General features: G+C 43.6%; 5 non-coding genes across 5 annotated transcripts; all 5 read left to right on the top strand.

Annotated features, from left to right (window-relative positions):
* Positions 1–15,925: 15,925 nt before the first annotated feature.
* trnas-uga lies at positions 15,926–16,007 on the top strand. Its single transcript has one exon. It is a non-coding gene; the product is annotated as a tRNA-Ser (tRNA).
* A 225-nt stretch (positions 16,008–16,232) lies between these two features.
* On the top strand, positions 16,233–16,315 carry trnal-cag. Its single transcript has one exon. It is a non-coding gene; the product is annotated as a tRNA-Leu (tRNA).
* A 106-nt stretch (positions 16,316–16,421) lies between these two features.
* On the top strand, positions 16,422–16,503 carry trnas-gga. The gene has a single exon. It is a non-coding gene; the product is annotated as a tRNA-Ser (tRNA).
* Positions 16,504–18,057: 1,554 nt separating this feature from the next.
* On the top strand, positions 18,058–18,139 carry trnas-uga. The gene has a single exon. It is a non-coding gene; the product is annotated as a tRNA-Ser (tRNA).
* A 225-nt stretch (positions 18,140–18,364) lies between these two features.
* Positions 18,365–18,447, top strand: trnal-cag. Its single transcript has one exon. It is a non-coding gene; the product is annotated as a tRNA-Leu (tRNA).
* Positions 18,448–18,521: the final 74 nt, after the last annotated feature.

Genomic DNA, 18,521 nt, shown 5'->3' on the forward strand with positions numbered 1-18,521 from the left:
TAACTCAACTTCTTTTTTACTGTATTTGTGTTATTTGTATTTATTCTAATGTCTGAATTTTCCAAGATAAATGGTTCTAAATGGTTTTCCTAGGTGACAAAGACTTTTGCACAGTACTGTATATTTTGTATAATGGAAATGTCTTTAAGCTGTATGATACATTTTTGCCATATTCCCCATCACGATCATCATCCTCACAAAATGAGCAAATACAGGGACTCTGGATAGTGACTGGATCACTGTTTACATGATCACCTCTGCTGGGCCTTTATGCACCTGAGAAATTAAGCTCTCTGAGGCTGTACTAACAATATATGACATATAGTCAAATGCAAAAGTTTAACACATCCTCTACAGAGAAAACAGCCTTTTTTGCAATTTTTGGTGCACAATGAAAATACGCCATAACTTTTGCACAAGCCATTTAAATGTATTCCCATATGTTAAATTGAGTAAATAAACAGTAGTTAAAATGCACAGAAGTGTTTCTCTGTAGAGGATGTGTTCATTTATTTTCACTTAGAAAATCAAAAACAACAGGGGCACCCAAATTTTAACATATGACTGCATGACAAACTAATTATTTAACATTTTGACTGCATAAATAAACCTAGTGAGGACTTGAAACTAAAGACTTTGGGGGGGATATAGCAGAATAACAACTTTGAAACTGTCAGCTTCCACAGGCTTCCATCTATATGGACCAACTAATAAAAAAACCATGTGTTCATAAACACAGTAAAGTTACTCAGGTTACATGGAATGAGCTACTGCAGAGTTCACAGCTGACAATATACATTTTCATGGAGAAATTAGAACAAAATTAAGTGAACATCAAGTTATCACACTTAAATATGGCTTTTTCTGCTCATTTTAGTGCACAATTTTTACTTATTTGACATAATTTGGCTTCATGCCACACACATTAATACAGACTCACTGTTTCAGTGCAGGTGTGTGTGTTAAACCAAAGTTAACAAAATGTAAGAAATAAGTTTTAAACTTTTCATTTTAAATGTCAGGGTGCCTGCAGGGCCATTTGTAAGCGAGTTGATTCTTCCAGAGAGCTGTGTGGGATTTGGTGTGAGTCCCACCTTTAGTCAGCAGATGGAGACATTTGCTGTAAAACATCACACTTGAACGTTTATGTTCTCTGCTCTACAATAAATACACAAAACCCGACGAAGGCCTTGTAGCATGACCACTGGACAAGTCAGATTATAATTTAATCATGTTTATTTTATTTGCTAATTTAAAGCAATATAATATTTAATGGACAAAGATTGTAGATAGAAAGCAGTACAAAGTTAAACGCATACAAGTGAAATACTACAGCTGAAGGACTTCTTTTCTTTTTCTTTTTCTTTTTTTTTTTTTTTTTTGCTCTTTACTGTACTTTGTCCCTCTGGGATCAATAAAGGCATCTGTCTGTCACACTCTAACTTAACATGGCCCTGTCCAGGCAACAGTGCTCTGTGAGCAGCGTTCCTTTGACTAGTGCTGTGCTGAGAATCATGCACCACCCAGTCAACACCTGTTCTATGTCGATCCTGATCACTGAAGAAGAGAGTGAAAGGGGGCCAACAAATTGTACAGAGAAAGATGAATTACAGTCTGTAGTTGCACATCAACAAAGTGCACCTATATGATAAACATACTTGACATAAATGGACAAGGAGTGTAGAGACAAGGTAGGTACACTTAACCAAGTGGGCGGTTGGCGTATGGTGGAGCCAAGCAGTGTTTCTCACAGTAACAGGGAGACAAAGAAAACGAACTACAGGTGTTTAATAAAACCGCAGTGTTTATTTAACAATAATAAGTAAACACGCTACAAGACAGTGCAGCAAAATGCAAAAACTCTGAGCAATAATGACGTTTATAGCCATGGAGCATCTAGATCGTGTCCAGAGCAATAACTGCTCGTACATCGCTTTGCAGCAAACATGCGCTGTAACAGGACAGCGCCTTCTCTAGTTGCTCTACAGGTGCATGGTACTTTCATTCTGCCTCGCCAAGCCTTTTTAAAGATATTTAAAAAAAAACACATATCATGTATGTTTGGAAATAAGGGTTCCCAAGGAAAGTGTAAGGTTTGGAAATGATTGTAACTAAAATGATGTAGAATTGATCTTTGCATTGTGGTTTCCGGGAACCATCTTGCCACTTAAGATCAATAAAGAAGAAGGCCTTTTCCTTCCTTCCACAAGAACTCAGTGAATAAGGTCTTTTTTACTTTGCTCTTTTACATTTACATTACATTTTTAAAATTTTGTTAAAAGAAGTTATACTGCAGCTAGCTCTTAAGGTAATAACATTAGAACATGCTAGGAGAATCCATCTCTATCAAGAGGGCCTTGGGCACAGAAGAGAGGCTCTTAGGCCCGACAGAACTGGTGGACCCGGGTCGGTGAGCAGATGACTCGGTGACACCATTGCATAACCAGCACCAGGCCTCCTCATGACCCTGTGAAAAAAATCTGCCCACAGCGTGCACACTAAAAAGGCAAGCAGACACCTGTTTTGAAGATCTGCTTTAAATGTGGGAACAGGCTTTCTTCACTGGCTTATGTGGTTGCAATATGACTGTGAGTTAATAAATAACCTTTAAAATCAATTTGTGACTGTGAATAGGGAATGTTATAAGCTGAAAATGAAGGGAGGAAAATGTAAAGAAAACAGAAAATGTTATAAAAATGAGTAATAATTAGAAAACCAACAAAAAAGTGTGAGTCAGATGTGAGCCAGAGTGATAAGAGGTCATGAAAATTGAGAGAAAAAGAAATAAAGAAGAGAGAAGAAAAGCACCCTATAAAAAAAGCTCTGAGAGATAAGCATCAAGTGTTTGTCTGTGTGATGTTGTTTAAGCATGTGGCCATAAAAGTTAAAAGGTTAGGTAGTAGAAAAATTCTAAAACACATGACTAAGTTGCAGCATCATGAGAAAATCACGAATTAGGCTTATATTTTACATAAACGTAGTGTGCATTACAACAGTGAGACATTTTGAGCAAGTTGCAATTAGAATCAAAACAGTGATGATAAAAAATAATAAAGTTGCAGAACAGGAGGTGAAAATAACTTGGGGAGACCGTTTAGATTGGATGAAATGCGTTTGTTACCTGTAACACAAGAATATGTACCAGTGCTCTCATTTAATTAATTATTAATCATTTAATTAATTATTAATTCATTGTTTGGGAGGAAAAAGAAGGAGAGAAGCAAATTATTTATTTGAGTTATTTGAGGTGAGGTATAAAAGTAGGATTGAATACAAACTGTTGACAATAACAATTGTCACTGTAACGAGTGTAAATGTAGATCGGCAGAGGGAATTTGGAGTAAGAAAGTGGAAATTAACTGAAACCTGGGTGCAGTCCAATTTTGTCCACAGGCCCTGGTTAAGTCAGCATATAAACCGAACTTTGGGTGCAACAATAGAAAACAGTGTGGTCGGATTAGACTATTAACTGTATCAAATCAAATCAAATTTATTTATATAGCGCTTTTTACAACTGATGTTGTCACAAAGCAGCTTTACAAAAATGGGAATCACAGCACAGAGAATCAGACAAAACACTGAACATAATATACAGAATATACAGAACCCCCGTGAGCGCTGAGGCAAGGAAAAACTCCCTCAGAGCTGGAGGAGGAAGAAACCTCGGGAGGACCAAGACTCACATCTAAAGGGGGGACCATCCTACCACTGGTCAGACAACTTATAAGTTAAACATTGAAAAGTCAATTTTACATCCACGCAGTTCTAATATATTCAGGTGTGTATAATCAACAGTGGAAACAATTAGAGTTCATATAGATTTGGATGTGATCTGTAGTGGAGAAGCTGCGTTCCAGAAACTTCCATCAGTCTGGTCAATCAGGGGGACAGGGGGACTTGAGGGTGGGACATCCATCAGTATTGGGCCGGACCGGTGGACAGTCAGTAACTCGGAGGAAGGAAAGATTTAGGAATTAGTTTAGACTGGATTTATGAAGAACAGAAAATGTAAAAAATTATCAGAGTGTGACTAATGACTCCGGCAGGTCGGAATATAACAGCCTAACTAAAGGGAGAGAGCCAGAAGGTAACATAGACACGGAGGCTCCCTGAGACACTGGCATTCACCCACTCCACCGTCCACAAACCTGAGTGACTGCATGTAGTGAGTGACAGCAGCACCAGCATCTCAGTTTACCCACAATTCACTATGTCCATGAACCCCTGGATCTGCAGCCTTATCTAAAGGGAATTAACATTAACTACCAAAAGCTAAACTAAACAAGTAAGTTTTTAGTCTAGACTTAAAGATTGAAGTAAGTTTTTAGTCTAGACTTAAAGATTGAAAACTGTAGCCACTTCATGGATAATTTGTTAGTGGAGACACAGGGAATTCGCACACACTTCAGGTTAGAGAGAACTTACAGAGGTAAAGAGGGCAGAGAGCATTGGCACATCAACTACATTAATTAATCAAAAGTTGTGGAGATTAATGTAGAGCAATGATCTTTTGACACTAGTGTTAAATTTATTGTTGGCTAGTGAAATATCACTGGAAGCTGTGTTAGGAATAGAACTTCTGCCATGGGGCACATTTGCCCCCCAGGATGAGAGGCAGTTCAGGGAATTAGAGGTCCATCTCACAATTGTGAAAAGAGAAGTGCTATGGGAGAGAGGATTAGCGACGTCCATACTGGTTGATAAAACTTATGTATTGGGACAAGACCATTACTATGAGTTGTTAATGAGACCAGTAGTTACGTTGGGGAAAATAAATGCATTAGTGAGTTGGAATGAGGCTGTTGACCACAGGGTCCCACACAGAACTGCCCCAGGAATACACTATTTCAAGCTAGCATAATAAGTCAGCCTAAATAGGAATGGATGTTGTATATAGACGAAGTTCTAAAGTATTTCTTTATCAAAAGGAAGATAAACTGTAAGGAAGAAGAAAAGCAATTGCTAATGTTTGGTGACCCCGTGGCATTTGGGTTAAAATAAGGGAAACTATATATATGGTATTTTACAGCCAAATGCAAATTTGGAAGAAATAGTTTTGCATAGTCTGAACAATGGTCACGTTAATGCTCTTGTAGGAGTTCAACATGTCATTAGAAACCCACAAAACGAGCTGGTAAAGGGAGATTACTTCAGAAATGTCCCATTAAATTAAAGGAGAAAGGAGGTGTAAAAGCATGCTTTGTGAAAGGTTAGCTGATTAAATTGAGGGTTTAAAATAATGAAAAAGTTTATTAAATTTGTGAGTAATAATGGTCTTGTCTCAGCAAGGAACAAACAGCTGTAGAGAGTGAGAGGAGGAGCGAGACTCTAAGGAGGGCAGATCCCCTCGTTGGGAAAGGGAAAAAAAGGAGCAGCTATTCTGCACTGTGAGCTTTGAACACAGATAGTCCTAATTTATATAAAATATCAAGCATTACTTTAAGAAGGAGAATTAAACATGGGAAATAAATTAATTAATCTAGACCAAAGAGAACTAACACCTTTTAGTTTGATGTTGTCAAAAGGTATTGCATCCAAAAAGGAATTAAAACACTGCATGAACAAATGGAATAAATTAACCCAGTTTGAGGAAAAACAGTGGCCTCTTAGAGGATCATTTGATACTGAATTATGCACCATCATAAAAGAGATGGAAAAGAGCGGAAAACGGAACAATGAGGGTACAAGCTCAATTAACCCAAGATCAAAATAGACTAACGACTGCCAAAAACAAAGTGACAAGGACAAAGGCTCAACTTGCAGAGAAAAAACATAGACTGGTAGACTGGCCATTCTACAGGCATTCAGAGAATGTGCGATACAGCTGAAAGAGAAAGCAAAGTTATATACAGAAACAAGCAGATGAGGAGAAAAAAACATTAATGAGCATGAGAATGTCTACAAATTGCAACACACACCTTTGCCCACATGAAAAGCATACGATACAACCAATGCCAGTACCTTATCTGAAAGGACCAACTAGAGGCCCTTGTCTTGATCAGTTACAAAATGAACTGCATGAATATTTCAAATGTCTCACTAAGATCCACAGAGAGATTTTTAATAATGTGAAGGGTACCACTGACAGATGGCAGTCACAGATTGCAGACAAACTCAAAAAGGTGCTCCCAAGTGACTACGTCTACATGAAGATATTCAAAAGAGGCTGGCAGGCACCGCAACATGAAGGTCCTTTCAAAGTGGTCCTACTTACAGAGACAGTAGACATACATGTTAACACATCCGACTATAGACAAATACTTTACAAGGATCCACCATATTGCTCTTCATTGCAGTGCAGTTGTTGTTTGCAACTTATACTATGGCAAGATACTCCTTTTCAACACTATGATAGGTATCACAGCCACCTTTACATTTCACTTCTGTTCAGTCATAAATTGCCCAACTACAAGCTATGCCCAACAATTGACAACAGTAAGTATACATGTCTAGGTCAGACATATCAATACAAACCCGACTGGGTTTGTAGACTCTGGGAGGAAGTGTGGTGAAACATAGGTGCCAGTGGTTACACTTATAAACCAACAACTCTTACATGGCGCATGTTTCAGGACAGTTTCTTCCTGATTTGGGGCCATACTACACACTCGTGATTTGGGGTGCAACCCCTTGTACCTTAACCATCAAGAATGCTTATGGTCAGATGAATCACTAAATTCACTAACGCCTAGCACAGCCCCTTCTACTACAAACTCACCTGAAGTCAAGGTACTCTCCCCAAGAGACCCAGACAAAGTGATAGCAATAAAGACTAGATTTAGGGGTGGATGGACTAATAGGTGGATGGATTGGATACACTACACAGCGACAGCACTGGGAGCACACAATTGTTATGCCTGCTCCACAGCCAAACCAGTATTAACAGCAGCCCCTTTCCCAGCCTTACTGAATAATTCTAGTCATATCTTGTGCCTACTGTCTTTATTATCTGACAAAACAGCATGAATTTACTCAAAATGTGGTGATATGCATTGGAAGTTCCATCCATCCATCCATCCATTATCTTCCGCTTCTCCGGGGTTTGGGTCACGGGGGCAGCATCCTAAGCAATGAGGCCCAGACCTCCCTTTCCCCAGCCACTTCCACTAGCTCTCCAAGGGGGATTCCGAGGAGCGTTCCCAGGCCAGCTGGGCGATATAGTCACGTCAGCGTGTCCTGGGTCTTCCCCGGGGTCTCCTCCCAGGTGGACTTGCCTATGACACCTCCTGAGCTCCTCAGCTGGCTCCTCTCGACGAAGCAGCGGCTCTACTCCGAGTCCCTCCCGGATGACCGAACTTCTCACCCTATCTCTAAGGGAGAGTCCAGACACCCTGCGGAGGAAACTAATTTTGGCCGCTTGTATTCGCGATCTTATTCTTTCGGTCATTACCCAAAGCTCATGACCATAGGTGAGGGTGGGAACGTAGATCGACCGGTAAATCGAGAGCCTTGCCTAATGGCTCAGCTCTTTCTTTACCACAACAGACCGGTAAAGAGCCCGCATCACTGCTGACCCAGCACCAATCCGCCTGTCAATCTCCCACTCCCTTGTACCATCACTCGTGAACAAGACCCCGAGATACTTGAACTCCTCCACTTGAGGCAAGAGCCTATCCCGACCCAGAGAGGGCTCTCCGCCCTTTTCCGCCTGAGAACCATGGTCTCGAATTTAGAGGTACTGATTCTCATCCCGGCCACTTCACACTCGGCTGCAAACCGATCCAGCAAAAGCTGAAGTTCGCAGCCTGATGTCCCCAATAGGACCACATCATCTGCAAACAGCAGCAATGTGAACCTGAGGTCACCAAACCGGACACCGTCCATTCCCTGACTGCGCCTAGAAATTCTATCCATAAAAATTGTGAATAGAATCGGTGACAAAGGGCAACTCTCACTGGGAACGAGTCTGACTTACTGCCGGCTATGCGAACCAAACTCCAGCTTTGTTTGTACAGGGCCTGAATGGCTCATAGCAAAGAGCCATGTACCCCATACTCCTGAAGCACCTCCCACAGAATACCCCGGGGAACACAGTCGAATGCCTTTTCCAGATCCACAAAGCACATGTGGACTGGTTGGGCAAACTCCCATGAACCCTCCAGAATCCTGGAGAGGGTGAAGAGTTGGTCCAGTGTTCCATGACCGGGGTGGAACCTGCACTGCTCCTCCTGGATCCGAGGTTCCACTATAAGCTGGACTCTCTTCTCCAGTACCCCTACATAGACCTTACCAGGGAGGCTGAGGAGTGTGATTCCCCTGTAGTTGGAACACATCCTCCAGTCCCCTTTTTTAAAAAGATGCACCACCACCCCAGTCTGCCAATCCAGTGGCACCACCCCCGACATCCACACAATGTTGAAAAGGCATGTCAGCCAAGACAGCCCCACAACATCCAGAGCCTTGAGGAACTCAGGGCGGATCTCATCCACCCCTGGAGCCTTGCCACCAAGGAGCTTTTTAACTACCTTAGTGACTTCGGCCTCAGTAATGGACAAGCCTATTCCCATGTCCCCAGACTCTGCCGCCTCACTGGAGAATGTGTCAGTGGGATTGAGAAGGTCCTCAAAGTATTCCTTCTACCGCCCAATGACGTCTTCAGTTGAAATCAGCAGCACACCATCTCCACTATATACAGTGCTAGTGGCACACTGCTTTCCCTTTCTGAGTCACCTGACGGTTTGCCAGAATCTTTTCGGGGCCGACTTAGAGTCACTTTCCAAGGCCTCACCAAACTCCTCCCACGCACGGGTTTTTGCCTTGGCGACTACTGAAGCCGCAGATTGCTTGGCCTGTCGATACCTGCCAGCTGCCTCTGGTGTCCCACAGGCCAACCATGCCCGGTAGGACTCCTTCTTCAGCTTGACGGCATCTCTCACCTGGGGTGTCCACCACTGGTTTTGAGGATTACCACTCCGACAGGCACCAACTACCTTACGGCCATTTTCATTTTTTTTCTTTTTTTTTTTTTTCTTTGAGTGTTATCTCTTGGTTTTTACTGTGTTTTTTTACTGTGTTTTATTGTTTTACTGTTTATTTACTATTATGATTGTCTCATTTTATGTAAGGTGACCTTGAGTGTCAGAAAGGCGCCGTCAAATAAAATGTATTATTATTATTATTATTACGGCCATGGCTACAGTCAGCCACTTCAACAATGGAGGAACAGAACATGGCCCATTCTGAGTCAATGTCCCCCACCTCCTCTGATATCTGGTCAAAGTTCTGACAGAGGTGTGAGTTGAAGATCAATCTGACAGGTTCTTCTGCCAGACGTTCCCAGCAAACCCTCACTATACATTTGGGCTTGCCTGGTCTGACCAGCATCTTCCCCCACCACCTGATCCAACTCACCACCAGATGGTGATCAGTTGACAGCTCAGCTCCTCTCTTTACCTGAGTGTCCAAAACACATGGCCACAAGTCCAATGACACGACTACAAAGTCAATCATTGAACTGCGGCCTAGGGTGTCCTGGTGCCATGTGCACTTATGGACATCCTTGTGTTCAAACATGGTGTTCATGATGGACAAACTGTGGTTTGCACAGAAGTCCAAAAACTGAACACTCACTCGGGTTCAGATCAGAGAGGCCATTCCTCCCAATCACACCCCTCCAGGTCTCGCTGTCATTGCCCACATGAGCGTTAAAGTCCCCCAGTAGGACAATAGAGTCTCCAGGAGGAGCACTTTCAAGCACCCTTCCCAAGGACTCTAAGAAGGCTGGGTACTCTGAACTGCTGTTCGGTGCATAAGCACAGACAGCAGTCAAGACCCGTTCCCCAACCCGAAGGCGTAGGGAAGCTACCCTCTCATTCATCCACTGGAGAAAACCCCAACATACAGGCACCAAGTCGAGGGGCTATGAGAAAGCCCACACCTGCCCGCTGCCTCTCACCATGGGCAACTCCAGAAAAGAATAAAGTCCAGCCCCTCTCAAGGAGATTGGACCCAGAGCCCAAGCTGTGTGTTGAGGTGAGCCCGACTATATCTAGCCGGTATCTCTCAACCTCAGGCTTACCAACTCAGGCTCCTTCCCCGCCAGTGAGGTAACATTCCAAGTTCCAAAAGCCAGTTTCAGCAACCGAGGATCAGAACGCCAAGGCCCATGCCTTCGGACACTGCCCGATCCACAAAGCACCGAACCCCTACTACTGCCCCTCCCATTGGTGGTGGGTCGATGGGAGTGGGGACTCATGTAACTCCTTCGGGCTGGGCCCAGACGGGCACCATGAGTAAATGCCTGGCCACCAGATGCTCTCTGGCGAGCCCCTCCCCCAGGGCCTGGCTCCAGGGTGGGGCCCCGGTAACCCTGTTCCGGGCAGGGCACACAAGTCCTGTTTTTGTCTTTTCATAGGGGTTATTATGGATCACACTTTGTCTGACCTGTCACCTAGGACCCTTTTGCCATTGGAGACCCTACCAGGAGCTTTTGCTCCAGACAACATAGCTCCTAGGATCATTCAAGCACGCAAACCCCTCCACCACGTTAAGTTGGTGATCCATGGAGAGGTGCATTGGAAGTTCCCACCAGTAAAAAGAATAGGACATGCACCCCCTCATTTTGAACCAGCAGCCATTATCACCTCACATGACAATGCAAGCCACTACAGAACCAAGAATCCACCACAGAATGTGGAGTGGCCTGCGCACCATCACTGACTACAAAGAAGGTGTGATCTGTGATAGGGGCTCTTCCTCCTTACTTGCAGATGAACTTAATGTTCATTATGCTTGTTTTGAGGCAACTAACACCTCACCTGCTGAGAATCTCCCAGTAGATCAGGAGAGCTGCATTCTAGCCATTCCGCTGTCTGAGGTGGTGAGATCCTTCAGGGCAGTTAAACCATGCAAGGCACCCGGTGCTGATGGTGTCCACAGTCATATGCTTAAAGCATGTGCCAACCAGCTGACTGAGGTTTTCACTGATGTCTTTAATCTCCCCTTAAGACTGTCCCAGTCCCCAAGAAATTGTCCGTCACCTGCCTGAATGACTACTGACCTGTTGCACTGACATCTACAGTGATGAAGTGTTTTGAGCAGCTTGTCAAAGCTCACATCTGCTCAACACTGCTCAACACAACCCAACTGCCATGGACCCTCACCAATTTGCATGCCACTCCAACAGATCCACAGATGACGCCATTGCACTAACAATACATATTACTCTCACAAACCTAGACAGGAAAAAACACATATGTAAGAATGCTGTTCATAGATTACAGCTCAGCATTCGGCACAATCGTCTCTACCAGGCTCATCTCTAAGCTCACAGACTTGGGTTTGAACTCTCATCTCTGCAACTGGATACTGGACTTCCTGATGAGCAGACCCCAGGGAGTGAAAGTTGGGAACAGCTTCTCTTCCACACTGACTCTAAGCACAGGGGCTCCCCAGGGATATGTGCTCAGCCCCCTCCTGTACTCCCTGTATGCACATGACTGTGTAGCCAAACACACGTCTAACATCATCTTCAAGTTTGCCGATGACACCACCATCCTAGGCCTCATCACTGATGGAGATGAAACAGCCTACAATGATTAGGTCAGTGCTTTATCAGAGTGGTGCTATGACAACAATCTCTGTCTCAACATGAGCAAAACAAAGGAGATGATTGTGGACTACAGGAAGCTGCAGAGGGGTTGTCACTCTCCCCTATTCATCAATGGAGCTGAGGTGGAGAGAGTCAGCAGTGCAAAGTTTCTCTGTGTACACCTCACTGATGACCTCACCTGGTCCTTCCACACCAACACTATTGTGAGATCTGCCCTTCAGCATCTCTTCTTCCTGCGTAGGCTCAGGAAGTTTGGTCTGCCTTCTCAGATCCTCACCAACTTCTACAGATGCACCATAGAGATCATCCTCACGGGCTGCATCACTGTCTGGTACAGCAGCTGCACTGCCTGTGACCACAAGGCCCTTAAAGGAGTGGTGAGGACAGTAGAAGGACATCTACCAGTTCCACTGCCTCAGGAAGATAAAAAAGATCTGGTCAGACAGCAGCCACCCAGCACACGGCCTGTTCTCCATCGAGATTTCGCAGCATACAGGCTAGAACAACTCGGTTAATGAACAGTTTCTACCCACAGGCTATCAGGCTTCTGAACAAGCTGTGAAGCTGTGGGTCCTTCCCCAGTTATCATTTCACTCAGTCACTTTGTCATCATCATTATTATTATTATTATTATTATTGTATTATATAATGGACATGGACACCAAACTCCTATGGACAATAACACTTTTAAACTAAGTCACTTTAAATAATTATAACACTGAGTCACTTAAGTCACTTTAAAATGTATATTGTCTCTATAATATGTGTATATTTTTCTATGTGTATATTTTCTCTAGATTTTGTGTATATATAATATATTTCAATTTGTTTTTTTATATTTTACTTTTACTTATTTACTTTCTGTAGAGTGATTACCTGAGCCTCACCACAAGCATTTCAATGCATAAATATCTTCACATGTTGTGCAAATGACAAACTTGAAATTTGAAACTTGAGACCTATAACTGTTCCTGACAGCTTTGACAACAATATCTATATTGATTCCATAGATGTTATAAGAGGAGTTCCTGAAGAATTCAAGGCAAGGAATCACATAGCTGCAGGATTTGAATCAGCATTGTTCTGGTGGTCAACCGTCAACTATATCAACTACATCTATTACAATGAGCAATGATTCATCAATTAAACCAGAGATGCAGTGAAGAGACTGAACAACTAGACGCAATTAACCTCATGGCACTGGATACACTCCTTGCGGAAAAAGGAGGGGTATATGTAATGTTTGGAGCCACTTGCTGTACATACATCCCAAACAATACTGCTCCTGATGGCTCTGTGACAATGGCTTACATGGCCCCACCGCCCTAGCTAATGAACTGGCTGAAAACTCAGGAATTGATGACCCATTTTCCAGAATGTTGGAATCATGGTTCAGGAAATGGGCAGGTTTAGCTGCGTAAATACAACATAAAAACAACCTTCCAAGCCATTGACTTATTTAGATACCTGCAGCTGAGGCATTACTTAAAGACACATAATGAATGGGACAAATTATGTATTGTTCCATCCAAAATTGAGCACTTTTTTGTGTTAACACAAAGGGACTATTAAAAAGAAGACTATACCACACATATATAAGATATTACAAGGAGAATTGGGAGGATAACAGTTTGGACACTAGCGAGAAATGGAAACTGGAGATAAATGCCATAATTTCTGATAAAAACTGGGAATTACCATGCAGAGAGTGATGTAAAATAATTAACAGCCAATTTGAAAAGATTTTGAATGGAAAGTTAAGCTGAGATTTTTCAGGACACCTCTTGTCACATCAAAATTTAGTGGCACCTCTGATTGGTGCTGGAGGAGCTGTAGCCTGGAAGGAGACCACAAACACATATATTGGGACCAAAAGTTATCATAATACTGGCAAAACATTCAAAATGAATTTAAAAATGCCTAGATATAGAGTTGACTTTAGAACCATCCTAATTTTGTATTAGGAATAGTACCAGAAATTGTAAGGAATAACAATCAGACATCATTACTGAGAGTCCTTCTTCTAATTGCTAAGAAGATGATTACAGTTTCCTGGCTGAAGCTACAGATGGTAAAACAATGGAGGGAAAGGGTTAAGGATGTTTACTATATGGAAAGTATAACTGCTTAGATTGCAATTGAGATCAGATTAATTTTTGAATAAATTGGTGCATAGTAATTATACTTTTTTTACATAATTATATATCTTTTGTTCTTTCTTTTTGCTTCTCTTTACATGCAAATTAAAGCACCATGTGCTTTATTATAAAACATACCTATCTACTTTGTTAATGGAAGAATTTGATTATTCATCCCAGGAAAATTATTGTTGGACAATGAGAGGATGCCAAATTTCATGGACTGCCCCCAAGAAATACATATTTGTGTCCTGTGTATTTGAAGATATAACTATACTGTACAATTGCACTTCATAAAAAGGAAATAAAAACAAGTAAAAAAAATGAAATGCTCCAAATAGATGATTCCTTCAGTGGTCCAAGCAAAATCCAAGTGTGCTTTCCGTCACTTGTCGCTTCTCGAACATTGTCATGAATGTGGAAGTCTCAGCCCAGGATGTGCTCCTTACAACAATGGGTTCAACTCTATGGACAACAGTAGTAGAACACCCCACCCCACACTCCCGTTAATTACGGAATGTTAATGATTCAGCCACGCCAATTTCTAACAACGAGATCTGATTAAGGACATAGCCTTGTAGACTCTCTAGGCAAACACTGGCAGTAGAATGGATCATATTGATGAGCTCAGTGAATTGAAGCATGGTACTGTCATAGGATGCCTCCTCTGTTCCAAGTCAATTTGTGAAATTTCTATTCTGCTACATCTGCCCCTTTCAAGGCTAAGTGCATTTAGTGGGAATGGAAGCAACTAGGAATAACTACAGCTTAGCAAAGAAGTGGTACAACGCACAAAATCACAGAAGAACTTCAGCAAATGGCTTTCCACAGCCTAGCAGAAACTCAGCTTCGAATCCTGGTGACTACGGTCTGCTTTTAATTTATCTGGAGGCACGACTCTGCACAAATGGACCAAAAAAGAAGCCTCAGTCCAGCATGTGTTCCCTGCAACAATACATGCGTTCTTTCATTCACTATGGACAAAAGTAGTGGGACAAAACACCACACCCAGTAATTGAATGCAGGTGATTCAGACACGCCCATTACTAACAAAGAGATCTAATTAAGGACGTAGCCTTGCAGTCTCCGTAGACAAATACTGGCAGTAGAATGGGTCATAGTGATGAGCTCAGTGACTTTAAGCATGGCAATGTCATAGGATGCCTTCTCTGTTACAAGTCAGTTTGTGAAATTTCTGTCCTGCTACCTAGGCTTAACTACAACTTAGCCAAGACATGTTAGACTGCACAGAAGTCACAGAAGATCTTCAACAAATGGCTTTCCATAGCGTAGCAGCTACATGGAAGCCTAAGATTAAAATATTCTATGCCAAGTCTTGGGGGGAGTGGTGTAAAGTACGCCGCCACTGGACTCTGGAGCAGTGGAAACTTGTTCTGTGGCATGACCAATAACGTTGCTCTTTCTGGGAGTCTGATGAATGAGTCTGGATTTGGCCAATGCCCGGAGAACCTTACCTACCTCACTGCAATGTGCCAACTGTAAAGTTTACTGGAGGAGGGATAATGCTATGGGGTTGTTTTTTAGGGGCTGGCCTAGGCACCTTAGTTCCAGTCAGGGGAAATCTTAATGCTTCAGCGTATCATGACATTTTGGAAATTTTAGGCTTCTAGCTTTGTGGAAAAAATTTAGGATAGGTCCTTTTCTCTTCCAGCATGAATGTGCCCCAGTGCTCAAAACAAGCTCCATTAAAGGCATGGTTGGGTGAGTTTGGTGTGGAAGAACTTGACTGGCCCACACAGAGCCCTGACCTCAACCCCACTGAACACCTTTGGGATGAACTAGAACGGAGATTGCGAACCAGGCCCTCTAGACCAACATCAGTGGCTGACCTCACAAATGCCCTTCTGGATGAAAGGGCAACTTTTCCACAGACACACTCCCAAGTCTTGTAGAAAGCCTTCCCAAAACAGTGTAAGCTGTTATAGCTGCAACAGGGGGACTAACTCCATATTAACACCTATGGATTTAGAATGAGAGGTCATGAAAGCTCCTGAATGTGCAGGTGTTCCAATGTTTTTGTCCATATGGTGAAATTCTCAGATTAAGTTCTCAAAGAAGAAGAAAAGGCTGCGTCATGAAGGCGTGGCTTCGAAGCCTGCATCTGACATGCTTTTCAAATGCCTCGTGCTCGACTTTTGCTTAGTTGCACTAAGTAAATATCCATGGCCGACTTGTGCAAGTTCAGCCGCAGGCACTGGTTCACGAAGCGTGGCCGGTAGTCGTGGCCGAGTGGTTAAGGCGATGGACTTGAAATCCATTGGGGTCTCCCCGCGCAGGTTCGAATCCTGCCGACTACGGAGGTGTTTTCGTTTATCTGGCAGAGGGGCTGTAGCTGCTTCATGACAGAACCCCGCCTGTGGTTAAAAAGACTATCTTGCACGTACATCAGAGCCATAGTCGCTTTAACGAAGCACCTGCCTCTAAAGCCTTTGGAGTTACAATAAAGAGGGATTCTTTCTGTTTTAATGTCGGGACCAAAACATATAAGCGTCACCTACACTACGTGCGGCTTTTGGCAGGTTGTCAGGATGGCCGAGCGGTCTAAGGCGCTGCGTTCAGGTCGCAGTCTCTCCTGGAGGCGTGGGTTCGAATCCCACTTCTGACAAGCTTTTCAATCACCTTGTGCTCCAGTTTGGCTTATTTGTCTTTTGAATGGCTATGGCTGACTTGTGTAGTTTGAGCCGTTGCGGGCCAGAGCTTGCACGTGCTTGGTAGTTGTGGCTGAGTGGTTAAGGCGATGGACTGGAAATCCATTGGGGTTTCCCCGCGCAGGTTCGAATCCTGCCGACTACGGGCTGCTTTTCATTTATCTGGAGGCACGGCTCTTTCTACTTCCCAATTGGACCGAGGTAGAAGCCTCAGTCCAGCATGTGCTCCCTCCACCAATACGTCCATTCTTTTGTTCACTATGGACAAAAGTTGGGGAGAGTAGTGTAAAGTACGCCGCCACTGGACTCTGGAGCAGTGGAAACTTGTTCTGTGGCATGACCAATAACGTTGCTCTTTCTGGGAGTCTGATGAATGAGTCTGGATTTGGCCAATGCCCGGAGAACCTTACCTACCTCACTGCATTGTGCCAACTGTAAAGTTTACTGGAGGAGGGATAATGCTATGGGGTTGTTTTTTAGGGGCTGGCCTAGGCACCTTAGTTCCAGTCAGGGGAAATCTTAATGCTTCAGCGTATCATGACATTTTGGAAATTTTAGGCTTCTAGCTTTGTGGAAAAAATTTAGGATAGGTCCTTTTCTCTTCCAGCATGAATGTGCCCCAGTGCTCAAAACAAGCTCCATTAAAGGCATGGTTGGGTGAGTTTGGTGTGGAAGAACTTGACTGGCCCACACAGAGCCCTGACCTCAACCCCACTGAACACCTTTGGGATGAACTAGAACGGAGATTGCGAACCAGGCCCTCTAGACCAACATCAGTGGCTGACCTCACAAATGCCCTTCTGGATGAAAGGGCAACTTTTCCACAGACACACTCCCAAGTCTTGTAGAAAGCCTTCCCAAAACAGTGTAAGCTGTTATAGCTGCAACAGGGGGACTAACTCCATATTAACACCTATGGATTTAGAATGAGAGGTCATGAAAGCTCCTGAATGTGCAGGTGTTCCAATGTTTTTGTCCATATGGTGAAATTCTCAGATTAAGTTCTCAAAGAAGAAGAAAAGGCTGCGTCATGAAGGCGTGGCTTCGAAGCCTGCATCTGACATGCTTTTCAAATGCCTCGTGCTCGACTTTTGCATAGTTGCACTAAGTAAATATCCATGACCGACTTGTGCAAGTTCAGCCGCAGGCACTGGTTCACGAAGTGCGGCCGGTAGTCGTGGCCGAGTGGTTAAGGCGATGGACTTGAAATCCATTGGGGTCTCCACACAGAGCCCTGACCTCAACCCCACTGAACACCTTTGGGATGAACTAGAACGGAGATTGCGAACCAGGCCCTCTAGACCAACATCAGTGGCTGACCTCACAAATGCCCTTCTGGATGAAAGGGCAACTTTTCCACAGACACACTCCCAAGTCTTGCCTTCCCAAAACTGTGTAAGCTGTTATAGCTGCAACAGGGGGACTAACTCCATATTAACACCTATGGATTTAGAATGAGAGGTCATGAAAGCTCCTTAATGTGCAGGTGTTCCAATGTTTTTGTCCATATGGTGAAATTCTCAGATTAAGTTCTCAAAGAAGAAGAAAAGGCTGCGTCATGAAGGCGTGGCTTCGAAGCCTGCATCTGACATGCTTTTCAAATGCCTCGTGCTCGACTTTTGCATAGTTGCACTAAATAAATATCCATGACCGACTTGTGCAAGTTCAGCCGCAGGCACTGGTTCACGAAGCGCGGCCGGTAGTCGTGGCCGAGTGGTTAAGGCGATGGACTTGAAATCCATTGGGGTCTCCCCGCGCAGGTTCGAATCCTGCCGACTACGGAGGTGTTTTCGTTTATCTGGCAGAGGGGCTGTAGCTGCTTCATGACAGAACCCAGCCTGTGGTTAAAAAGACTATCTTGAACGTACATCAGAGCCATAGTCGCTTTAACGAAGCACCTGCCTCTAAAGCCTTTGGAGTTACAATAAAGAGGGATTCTTTCTGTTTTAATGTCGGGACCAAAACATATATGCGTCACCTACACTACGTGCAGCTTCTGGCAGGTTGGCAGGATGGCCGAGCGGTCTAAGGCGCTGCGTTCAGGTCGCAGTCTCTCCTGGAGGCGTGGGTTCGAATCCCACTTCTGACAAGCTTTTCAATCACCTTGTGCTCCAGTTTGGCTTATTTGTCTTTTGAATGGCTATGGCTGACTTGTGTAGTTTG

This window comes from Pygocentrus nattereri, chromosome 4, assembly GCF_015220715.1.
Source record: "Pygocentrus nattereri isolate fPygNat1 chromosome 4, fPygNat1.pri, whole genome shotgun sequence".
Lineage (NCBI taxonomy): Eukaryota > Metazoa > Chordata > Actinopteri > Characiformes > Serrasalmidae > Pygocentrus > Pygocentrus nattereri.